Below are 11,783 nucleotides of genomic sequence, written 5' to 3' on the forward strand. Positions count from 1 at the left end.
TCGCTGCTGCCCGATATAGTACCAGCAGGGATTCGCACTGGCAATCTTCAGCTTGTTAGTCAAGCATTTCCCCACTGCTCCACTTAAGGTGGCTCTATCCATTCATAAGTATCCCAAATTTCCACTCTCTCAGAAAAAGTATATATAGATAGTGGTGGGCCTTCAAAGCAAAGAACCAGAAACATAATTTTGAGCCTCCTCCCACTGAGTACTTACCAGCCTGATCTTATACATGTTTACTCAGAAGTAAGTTTTCTATCAGGCAAGGCTGCAGGCTGCAGTCCAGAATGCATATGGAAGTAGGTTCCATTTTTTTAAAAAAAAATTATACGGGGTTAAATTCTAAGTAAACATGCATTGTGTCAGGCTACACAGCTATAGTCTCATGCATAGTTACTTAGGAGGAAGTCCTATTGTACCTGCATAGGATCTATTGCCATTGAACTATAGTCCTCCACCTTTAACAGTTGTGTGGAAGAGGGAATATTAGGTGTCACTTCTCCTACAGGGTGAGAAAAGCTGGATTTGGCATCTTATCACTTTCACATTTACTTACTTACTTACTGCCTGACTCCAAAGCTCTAGGTGGTTCACAACAATAAATACAACAACAACAACATCATCATCATCATCATCAATAAACCTGTTAAAACAATGATTTAAAACAATTTGAAACATTCAAAGATTACTAAAAGTAAGGCTAAAGTTTATCTATCTATCTAAAAGTAAGGCTAAAAGGTGTCTTAAGGGCTGATAAAGATGTTAAGCATGGAATGTCTATAGGGAGTTCATTCCACAACCTAGGAGCAACTACAGAGAAGATCCACTTCCAAGTTGGCATCCAGATTCCATATTTGATCTTCCAGTGTGAATCATAACTGAGACATATCCTTATTGTGTTGTTTAACCCACCCATGAACATGCCCATGATCATTTGGCAGAAGAAACAAGATGGCACAGTCTCTTGTTAAAAAAATTAAAAAAACCCTTTCCCAAAATCCACCTCTAACATGAAGCCTGTAATTTCACTCCTTAATGCCTACCCCTGCTGAAATGAAACTTCACTACATAATTATAATTAATCATAACCATATATAATTATATGATTGTAATTATAATTGATAATTATAACCATGTACAGGAGAACCTTGTTAACTGAGGACTCAGTATCCACGGTTTCGCATGTCCGCGATCAGGTAATTGACACCCGACCGTGGTATACATGGGGGCAAAGACTTTAAAAGGGTTAACCTCGTGTATCCGCTGGTTGAGGGTGGCTGGAAATTACCTCAGAGGTCATTTCTAGCCGCCATGTTGAGTTCAGAAGCTCCTTTTAAATGGCTCCTTAAAAAAAAACAAAAAAAAAAACACCATGGGGGAGGAGGATTTTCCAGCTGATTTTAAAAACTATTTTTACTATTTTTTTTACTTCTCGGCTGCTGCCCCGAGATTGTGGAATGCGCTCCCTGCTGGGATACGAGACTCCCCATCTCTGGCAATTTTCAAAAAACTTCTGAAAACACATCTCTTCAACCAGGCTTTCTCAGCTTTTAAAAACTTGTTTTTAAATTGTTCTGATTATTTAATTGCTGTTTTAAGATGTTTTTAATTGTTAATCATTGTTTTATGCTTTATAATTTTTGTTTTAATTATTAACTGATTTTAATGGTGTTTTAATGTAAACCACCCTGAGCCTTTTGGAAGGGCGGTATAAAAGTTTTAATAATAAATAAATAATGAATAAATATTTGGAACATAGGAAGCTGCCAAATACAGAGTCAGACCATTGGTTTATCTAGCTCTTCACAGACTGGCAGCAGCTTCTCCAAGCTTACAGTCAGGCATCTCTCTTAGCCCTATCTTGGAGAAGCCAGGGAGGGAACTTTCAACCTTCTGCTCTTCCCAGAGTGGCTCCATCCCCTGAGGGGAATATCTGACAGTGCTCACACACTAAGTGAGTTTTTCTTTTGCCATTTCCCCAACCTCCAGGAACCTAACCCAGTTCAATTTGTGATTCCTGAGGAAGTGGACAAATTGCTTCGGACTGTGCATCCTACAACCTGTTCTCTTGATCCTTGCCCAACTTGGCTTATCTCCTCTGATAATTATATATTATCACAGAGGGTCTGGTAAATATTATAAATGTTTCTCTGAGGGAGGACAGCTTGCCTCTTTGTCTTAAGGAGGCTATTATTAGACCACTTTTGAAGAAACCTGCATTGGATCTCTCGGAGTTAGCTGATTACAGACCTGTTTTTCTAATCTTCCATGGTTAGGCAAGGTGATTGAGCAGGTAGTGACCTATCTGCTTCAGGCAGTTTTGGATTATGTAGATTATCTAGACCCATTTCAAACTGGCTTTCGTGTGGGTTATGGGGTTGAGACTGCCTTAGTCGGCCTGATGGATGATCTCTAACTGGCTATCAACAGAAGGAGTGTGATTCTGCTGATCCTTTTGGATCTCTCTGCAGCTTTCAATACCATTGCCCATGGCATCCTTCTGGACCGCCGAAGGGAGGATTGGGTGGCATTGTTTTACAGTGGTTTTGTTCCTATCTTTCTCGTAGATTCCAGGTGGTGTCACTTGGAGACTGTTGTTCTACAAAGTGAGAACTAGAATGTGGAGTTCCACAAGGCTCCATACAGTCCTAAATGCTCTTTAACATCTACATGAAACCACTGGGAGAGATCATCAGGAGATTTGGTGCAGGGTGTTATCAATATGCTGATGACACCCAGATCTACATGTCAACCTCATCAGGAAATGGCATCTCTTCCTTTAATACCTACCTGGAGATAGTAATGGGCTGGATGAGGGATAACAAACTGAGGTTCAATCCAAATAAGATGGAAGTACTGACTGTGGGGGGTTGGGACCCAAAAGATGGTTTAGATCTGTCTGTTCTGGATGGGGTAACACTCCCCCTGGAAAATCAGGTACGTAGCTTGGGATTGCTCCTGGATCCAAAGCTCTCCCTGGTTTCTCAGGTTGAGACATTGGCAAGAAGTTATTTTTATCAGCTTCAGCTGATACATCAGCAATGTTCATTTCTGGAGGCAAATGACCTTAAAACAGTGGTACATATGCTGGTAACCTGCAGGCTCAACTACTGTAATTCACTCTGAATGGGGCTGCCTTTGTATGTAGTCCAGAAACTACAACTGGTACAGAATGAGGTGGCCAGACTGGTCTCTGGAACAACACGAAAGGACCACATAACACAGATTTTAAAAGAACTGCACTGGCTGCTGCTATGTTTCTGGGTGAAATTCAAAGTGTTGGTTATCACCTATAAAGCCCTTAATGGCTTGGGCACAGGGTTTTTAAGAGAGCGCCTTCTTTGTCATGTACCCTGTCGCTTGCGGCCGGCTCCTCTGGTGATGACCCAGGACTGGGCCTTTTCTGTGGCTGCCCTGGAGCTTTGGAATATGCTTCCTGCTAAAATAAGAGTATCTTCTTCTCTGGTTTTTTTTTCCATGAAGACCCTCTAGACTCATCTGTTTTCGCAGGCTTTTAATTATAATTAATTTAATAATTTGTTTTAATAACTTCTGTGATGTTTTTATTGTGTTTTGTGGATTTTTATCTGTGACTTTTATATTGTTTTTAAAGTTTGTACACTGCCTAGAGATGTAAATATCAGGCTATATAAATAATATGATAAATACATAAATAAAATAAATAACCCTCACATTTGCATTGGCCCAATGCCTCTTTATTCGCGGTTTCTGTATCCACTGTAGAAGTGCAGAATAGAACCCACACGAATATGGAGGTTCTCCTGTATACTGCTATGGGCTCCTCAGAGGAATGTGAAATATAAATGCAAAAATAAATTTAAAAGGTGGAGTTTAAATATTCCAAATAAATAAACAAACAAGATGAGTACTAACAACATCAAACTGCATGGGAACAAAGCATCTGATAGTAAAGATCAACTTACAATTTATGCTGTAATCTTAAAGAATGAACAAGCGAGAAAATCTGATCTGTCCCAGTGATAATACTAACGGTCAGGAGTCCTTCAATTCCATACTGTTCAAACTACTTCATGTGAAGTTGTAAAAAAATCCCTGTCTCAGCAGGCTGTAGAGAAGTTTTATGAGAAGTCATTAATATGCAGTTATTTGAACATTTTAAATATATAATGTTTTGTCCTTTGATTGATTTTTAATGGGCTTTTCAGTATTTGTAAGCTGCTTTGAAGCTATATATGAGGTAAAGGTAAAGTTGTGCCGACAAGTCGGTGTCGACTCCTGGCACTCACAGAGCCATGTGCTTTTCTTGGTAGAATACAGGAGGGGTTTACCATTGCCATCTCCCACGCTGTATGAGATGATGCCTTTCAGCATCTTCCTATATCACTGCTGCCCGATATAGGTGTTTCTCATAGTCTGGGAACAGAGGCGTATCTAGGGAAAATAGCGCCTAGGGCAAGCACTGAAATTGCGCCCCCTGTCCAAACATCTGACACCCATCTTTCAGATAACGTTACCATAATATCAGCTGAAAAATACAAGTCAAGCTCGTTAATCTTTTAATATTTCAAAAACTATTTAGCAGTGGATGTAGCCAAACCAAAAAATGCTGGAAAACTACAAATTTCAGTATCCTGGGGCTCATGAAATTCCCAAATACTATGTGGAGTTGTTCTTGGAAAACTAAACAGAAGTGCCTGTCTAATTCTCTACTATGCATTGTAGCATCACTATTACGTAAGTTTTAAAAATAAATGGAGAATTTGGCTTTTCCCAGATACTCTGAAAATAATTAAAGGATATGAAGAGTAAACTGTGTCACTGCTTGGGATATATTCTAGTATTTCAGAAAGACAGTTAAAATGAGAGAAAGAGAGCAAGAAACTCCCAATGGCCTTAATACTAAGGATTTCACACAGATTCAAAGACAAACTCTCCATTAAATTGCCATATTATTAAGGCATCACATTTAACTCACTTATCACAAGAAGCAAATGAATACAATCCTAGCTCATAAGCTTCAGCTCAGTATTCACAAGTATTCTATAACAGCAACAACATTGACAATAAAATTCAGCCATCCCAGGTCCTTGGGAAGGACTCGATGTCTTGATAAAACAAACCAGTCAATAACACCTGTCTGACTGTGTAAATAAATAGTAATAGTAGTAATAATAATACCACCAGCAGGGATTCAAACCAGCAAACTCTTGCTCCCTAGGCAAGTTACTTCCCCTCTGTGCCATTAGGTGGCTTACATATGAGGTGTAGGATATACCTACAATATACATTTTCAAAAAGGAAGACCAGGAAATCTTATACTGCAGTTGGTCATCACATCACATTATTTAGCAACACAAACTTCAGAACATTTCAGATTGACATATGAAGCTGTCAAAGCCAAACCACTGGTCCATATAGGTCAATATTGACACTAGAATGACTGGCAGCAGCTCTTCCTACCTGGAGAAATCAGAGATCAAACTTGGGGCCTTCTACATGCAAAGTGTGTGCTCTATCACTGAGCCACAACCCCTTCCTGAATTACAGTTAATTTAAATAACAGTTAATCCTTTGCAATAAGCCCAGCTTTACCCAGCCAACAGCTGACTGGAGCTGGCCACAGTAATGCATGCTTTAATAAAATCCAGAGGCCGATTCAGAAGATGCTGCCCAACATGTGATTAAAAATGAGGCTGTGCAACTTCCCCCCACTGGCACACAATTCCACACCATATACTTTGTAAGATTCAAACCATGTGAGCAGGGTTCATTTGGATGTTCCACCAACTGGAACAGAACACCAGGGAATGGGATGTGTGTACCCTTGTTTTTGATTGTGCGGTGGGGTGGGCCAGCAGATGGTACCATGTGAGCCAGCCCCAGGTCAAATTACTGCCATGGGACTACCTTTGAAAAGCGTTCAGGAGCTTCAGTTGGTGCAAAATGCAAATGTGAGAATTCTAACTAGAACCCACCATATGGAGCACACATGTGAAGGCCTTTCCCTTCCCTTTCTCTGCCAACCTGATTTGGACATCTGCCGAGGCCCTGCTTTGCATCCCTTTCCTTTTGCATTCAGACTTTGAAATTCTCTCCCTTTGGTTGTTTCCTTTGCCCCCTCATTCAGGAGCTGGTCCAAAACATTTTGGCAGCTGCAGTGGGGTGTCCCCCCCACCTCATTCTAGCCCCCTTACACTACTGTGGCCTGGCAGTGGCAGCAGGAGGAGGGAGAGAAGCAAAACTGGAGGCCGGGAGATGAGGGGGGACTTCTGCCCATAGAGCTGAGCTAGAGTGGTGCCGCTTATAGAGCTGAGCTGGCTAGAGAGGTCCCAGAGGCCTCATGGTGCCACTAGAAAGAACAGAGGCACTGGGGGAAAGAGAGTGTGGGGTGTAGCTTCAAATCTGCTAGTGGTGGCCCAAGGCTGTGTGCACCTGAGGCAGGGTACCAAATGCCACCCCCTCTTTTGTGTACCCTCCTCTGTTTCTTCCCCATATTTTTTAAGGAGGGAGCAGAAGAGCATCTTACCAGCTTGCTGGTGCCCCAGTAATCTACTGCATGAAGCAACTGCCTCATCTCACTTCACCTCAGGGTAGGCCTGTCCCTGAAATGTGCCATCCTCCAATTCTCTAACTGATGTGTCTCTCTTTACTCGGCTGCTGGTATGACCAGCCATGCCCTTCCTCATTTTTTAAAAATGCTTTTATTAGTGGAAACAGAAAGGTTACATCTCTGAGAGTGCAACAAAACAAAGTCCTTAACTGGGTAGCAGTAGCTATCTATAAAAGAGTCTTAAACCCTAACCCTAAAGGGGGGGAAAGGGGAGAAAAAAACAGCCCAGATCTGGTTGATCATCCTACTGTCAGGTAATCTAAGGAGGAGGGAACCAGCCCAACTATGACATACAAAATAGAAATAGTACTAGTAATTTGCGCACAGAGCCAGATGTCCCCAATACTCTGTGGCGTGAGCTCCACCTATATGTGTATTTTTAAATGTACCTCAGATATATGTCTCAAATATGTCCTGGTATGTAGTTTTAAATGTGCTTCAATGCCGATTATATTGTTATAATTTCAATACAATAAGGAAAGAACTGTCTGGCCAAACATAAATTGGTTATGCATTTCTCTGCGCTCAAATCACATCCTAAATCTCACCAATCCCTTCATACTGTCTCTCTCCTCCAAGGACAATTCAGCTACCTCTTGAAGAATCCATGGGAAGTTCAAAAAACAACAGTACAGAAAAAACGTATGGGCGTCCATGGGCTCATCTATAAATATACCCATCAGAGAGAATAGGATTTAAAACTCTCACGGAACACTCCTTCTGGATTCTATTAATCATTAGACAACTTTGTATACAAAATGATTTCCAACAGGAATATTCAATGGAGAAGAGAATAATACCTGAAAATACGAATTCTGACATGACAAAAGTCGTATGCATGTTGTAAATACAAGACCACACGTCCACCAACGTACAAATATCCCATCTCACTACAGACTGGTATTCAAAAAACCATAGTAAAATAATTAACGAAGATCAGCCAAACCTTCCTCCTGATTTTCACTGTGCAATTTAAACCCTTTCATTCTAGAAAATCTTTGGGGGGTTATATTTTCGGTTCATTTTATGTCTGCTGTCTTATTTTTAATTTATATTTGTAATTGTGGTATAGTTTATATTATCATCTTATTATTTTGGCATGAACTTGTTTTATTAGTGTCATAGCTGTTTTGGATGCTCCTTGTGAGCAGAAAAATCTGGGATATTAAGGTTTTTAAAATAATAATCAATAAGCAAAAACTGATCACTTATTTTGATTTTTTAATCTACCTTGAGTATTTCTGATTGTCAAATTTATTTATTTATTGTTCAATTTTTATACTGCCTTTCATAAGGCATCCCAAGGCAGTTTAAAAAATTAAAATATAATGAAACTTCATAAAGATCACATTAAAAACCTTAAAATCAGTTAAACAGTAAACAACATAAAATGCCAAAAGAACAACTACTATAAAAAAGACAGACAGAAGCAGGAGAGCTGAGACCTGGCAGTCCCCAAGGGATAAAAGCCTGGACTAATAAAAAAAGTCTTTAGTTGTTTTTTTAATAGCAGCCAAAGATGTCAAAGAGCAGACATTCACTGGGAGAGAATTCCAGAGCTGGGGGACACCAACAGAGAAGGCCCTGTCCTGCATGCATGACAATTTAGCCTCTCTCAACGTGAGCACACGGAGCAAAGGCCCCTATGAGGACCAAATGAGCAGAGGTGTAACTAGGGAAAACGGCGCCCGGGGCAAGCACTGAAATGGCGCCCCCCCACCGCCCCCCCAACATACTACATTATACTTAGGTTTTTCCTCACAAGCGCCCGCTGCCGCCACCAAGCCAGGCGCCAGCAAAGCAATGGGGGGGGGGCGCAGGTGGCGCGGAAGGGACCGCTTGTGGGGAAGGAGGCACCAACGCGCTCCCTTGACTGCTGCAGCACTGCTGCACTGAGCAGGAAACATTTGTATTAAGAAATTTTTAAAAAAAAAAATTAAAAAATTTGGTCATGGCGGCGCCCCACCACATGACCAGAAAAGATGGCGCCCGGGGCACGTGCCCCCCCTGCCCCCCTATAGTTACGCCTCTGCAAATGAGCCATATGTAAAGGTCAACCAGATGTTCATAGTGTTTTAAAGAGGTATGTATAAACCTGGAAATGCCTTGTCCTCTCCCCAGCCCTGAAGATAAGCAGGGGCCCACTAGGAACATAGAAAGCTGCCTTATACCGTTTCTGACTTTTAGTTCATCTAGCTCAGTACTGCCTACACTGTCTGGCAGTGGCTCTCCAGGCAGGAGTCTCTCCCAGCCCTACCTGGAGATGCTGCCAGGGACTGACATCTTGACTAGGACCACAGCAAACAGGGAGGTTAACTGCCCTTTGCGTTATTTTATCACAAAACTGCTCCCCCAAGCTGCTGTTTTCCACTGAAGTGGTTGTTTGCTGCATATCGCCACTTGGGGGGCAAAAGGTAGCTTTGAGGGGGAATTCCTCCCCCCCCCCCGTTGAAAAATAATGGCACAGAACACTCCCTGCTATGGCTGCTTTCACACACACACACACACACACACACACACACACTCTCTCTCTCTCTCTTTTAAAGAAGGTGCTTCTGGGCGTAAGCATACCTCTTTAAAATGGAACTTTGTGAATGTCTCCTTTGGCCCTTCGCTTCCTGGGCACTGGCAGAGGAGGGAGTGTGCATGTCCAAATGTGTGAGAGCAGCTCTTCTGTGTATCTATACAGTCTGCCACTGAAATCCCGTCTGGAGGGCCGCCATGTATCCTTGGCCGCTCACCACTGCCAGCCTCCTGTGACTCACTGATGATTCCAACCCATCATTTGGCAATTGCTGCCTTAGATTAATGTGGCTTGAACTGTGCAGCCGTAGTGCAGTACCCACTGAATCCCAAAGGTTCAATTAGCAGAAAAGTTTACTCCGAGCTGGTATTTGAGAGGGGCCGTTTTGTGTCGCATCCCACAATCAGAGCGTATGCTTTTGTACCACATCTATAATTTAACGTTTTGGCCTAGCTTTGTTGAGTATTGGAGACTGGGGGGAGTTTTCGTTACTGCACTTTGATCATCAACTCTGCTATGTCCTGCATTTTCCAAGGGAATTATCGGTCATCTGTTAAAAATGTTCAGAGATGAAAACAAGGTTGCTAGCTTATTACCCTTAAAGAAATAAATTAACAGCTGGACACTATGCAAAGTTAGGTTCTTTTAAGCCCTAACTGATCTTAACAAATTTTAAATTGATTTTAACTCTGTATAGCAGGAATTCTCAAACCTGATTTTGTTAGACTACAACACCCATCATCCCTGGCCACAATAGTTGTTGCACTACAACTCCCATCCTCCTCCAGTGTGGCTGGGGATGATGGGAATTGTTGTCTAACATCATCTGGGGACTCACGTTTGAGACCCCCTGCTATATAGGATTGGACAGTAAGGCTGGAACCTTAGGCACATCTGCTTATGACTAAGCTCCACTGAACTCACTAGGACTTACTTCCAAATAAACTTGCATGAACAAAACCTCCAGCCTGGCCACTCCTAATGTGAACTTACATACACAGCAAGGTTTGTTTACGAATAGCAAGATCACATGGGCATGCCAAGGAGGAGCAAAGAGAAGAGCTGAAATTTTCCAGTAAACCACAAAGAAACTTTGATTACATGGCATTTTCATATCTGTTCTAAGCTTGCAGGACTCTTGGGCCAAAGCAGAATAATAATTTGAAGTGATGTTTCACTTCAAACCATATAGAAAGACTAAACTACGGCAGTAATTCTTTCATATGGGCTGTAGACAAATAAGGGAATCCCCAGACACTGCTCATTGTGCCTGAAAGTTGCCCCTCCATAGGTCTCCACAAAAATCATCAAATTCAGGGTAGGAAGCAGTTTTGCATGATTGTGTGAAGTCACAAAAATCCCTCCAACCCAGCTTGCTCAAAGCTGGGTAGCCCAATTTTTGTACCCTGTTCTTAATCGAGGTAGGAGGAGAGAAATGCTCTCCTACCCTGTTTTTCTGGTTGTGTGGATCCACTTACCTCTTGTACTCAGCCACTGGGACTCAGCAGGCCTGGAAACAACAGAGCTATGGCTACAGGGGCTGCTGTCTAAGGAGGTGTCACTCTGCAAAGCACACACTATGATCCTGTAGCCGGGGTCTGTCTCCTGCTCCATTGTGGCCAATCAGAGGTCAGCTGCTGATGGAATGAGGGTTTCCAGTCTACAGGCAGCAGAAAGCATGCTGGGAAGGCATGCTAGGCCTTTGGAGGACTTTCCATGCTTCCAGCTCCTGATTTCATCAATGGATGTCTCACTTGACTTATTCATGTGATTATTGAGTTTGCTGACCCAAACAGAGGTTCTGGTTGTGTGCTGCTATTGGGGTAGGAGCTCGCTTATCCTCCATCCCACTCCCAAATGGTAAGGTCTAGCAACAGTTGGGAATAGCAAATGGTCTAGCAATAGTTAAGAGTTGATTTAAGTAGAAGAAGCGGATCAGGGGGGAAGTGTTACCCTCGGTGCCACTGCCCTGATTCCTACTGAGCCCCCACAGCTGCTTTTTGAAAAAGAAAAAGGCTTTGAGAATTCCAGTCACATATGAAACTGCCTTATACGGACTCCAAGCACAATTCCACCAACCCCCTTTTATAGTGCAACTATGCAGTCTTCTTTGTTCATTACTCAAGCATTTAATTAGACAGGATGTCAGCCATTATCTAGTAAAAGAAATTAATAAATTAATTCTGGTGCCTACCTTGTGTTTCCTTTTAGATTTGTGAGGCCTTTTGGGAAAGGGAACCATTCTGCATTCCATTTGCCAAGAGCTGCCTGCTCAGAGTTATATAGGCTTCTGCCAGTGACTTCAGCCCCCAGAAGCTTGAAGGAGAGAGAAGAGGAGAGACAACATCTGCTCCTAGGTAGACCCCAGGTTTGAGACTGGGTGCCTGCCTGTTTGCTTCTCCTGCTGCCCCCCTGTCTGTTATCTGCCCCCCCAGGACTGGCTGCTGTGCTGAGGTGAGGCCTTGCAGGATTGGGGCCGGGGAGGAGGGTGACTTGGCAGTTTCCTGCATTCCATCTGCCTAGAGCTGCCTGCTCAGGGATATATAGGCTTCTGCCAGGGGGTGCAGGCCCATCACCGGTGGGGTCGCCAATGATGGGGGGGACAGCGAGGTCGAGGGCCAGGTCTCTTGGCTTTGGTATTTGTATATGGAGGGAGACATTTAATAG

The 11,783-nt window shown here is 42.6% G+C and overlaps 1 protein-coding gene and 1 long non-coding RNA gene across 4 annotated transcripts in view; one reads left to right on the forward strand and one right to left on the reverse strand.

Annotated features, from left to right (window-relative positions):
• Positions 1 to 6,199, reverse strand: part of ENPP2 (ectonucleotide pyrophosphatase/phosphodiesterase 2) — a 147,687-nt gene extending 141,488 nt beyond the window's left edge. The window contains exons 1-2 of one of the 3 annotated variants that reach the window (XM_053244119.1): positions 5,958 to 6,199; positions 3,945 to 4,087 (exon numbers count right to left, since the gene is read on the reverse strand). The gene's annotated coding sequence lies outside the window, so the exon portion shown is untranslated. The remainder of the gene's footprint in view (positions 1 to 3,944; positions 4,088 to 5,957) is intronic. The other 2 variants (XM_053244127.1, XM_053244121.1) reach the window with 2 other exon arrangements.
• A 3-nt stretch (positions 6,200 to 6,202) lies between these two features.
• LOC128322596 (uncharacterized) lies at positions 6,203 to 7,690 on the forward strand. The gene is made up of 2 exons (XR_008305804.1): positions 6,203 to 6,572; positions 7,172 to 7,690. It is a non-coding gene; the product is annotated as an uncharacterized LOC128322596 (long non-coding RNA).
• The last annotated feature ends 4,093 nt before the right edge of the window (positions 7,691 to 11,783 follow it).

This window comes from Hemicordylus capensis, chromosome 4 (genome assembly GCF_027244095.1).
Source record: "Hemicordylus capensis ecotype Gifberg chromosome 4, rHemCap1.1.pri, whole genome shotgun sequence".
Classification (NCBI taxonomy): Eukaryota; Metazoa; Chordata; class Lepidosauria; order Squamata; family Cordylidae; genus Hemicordylus; species Hemicordylus capensis.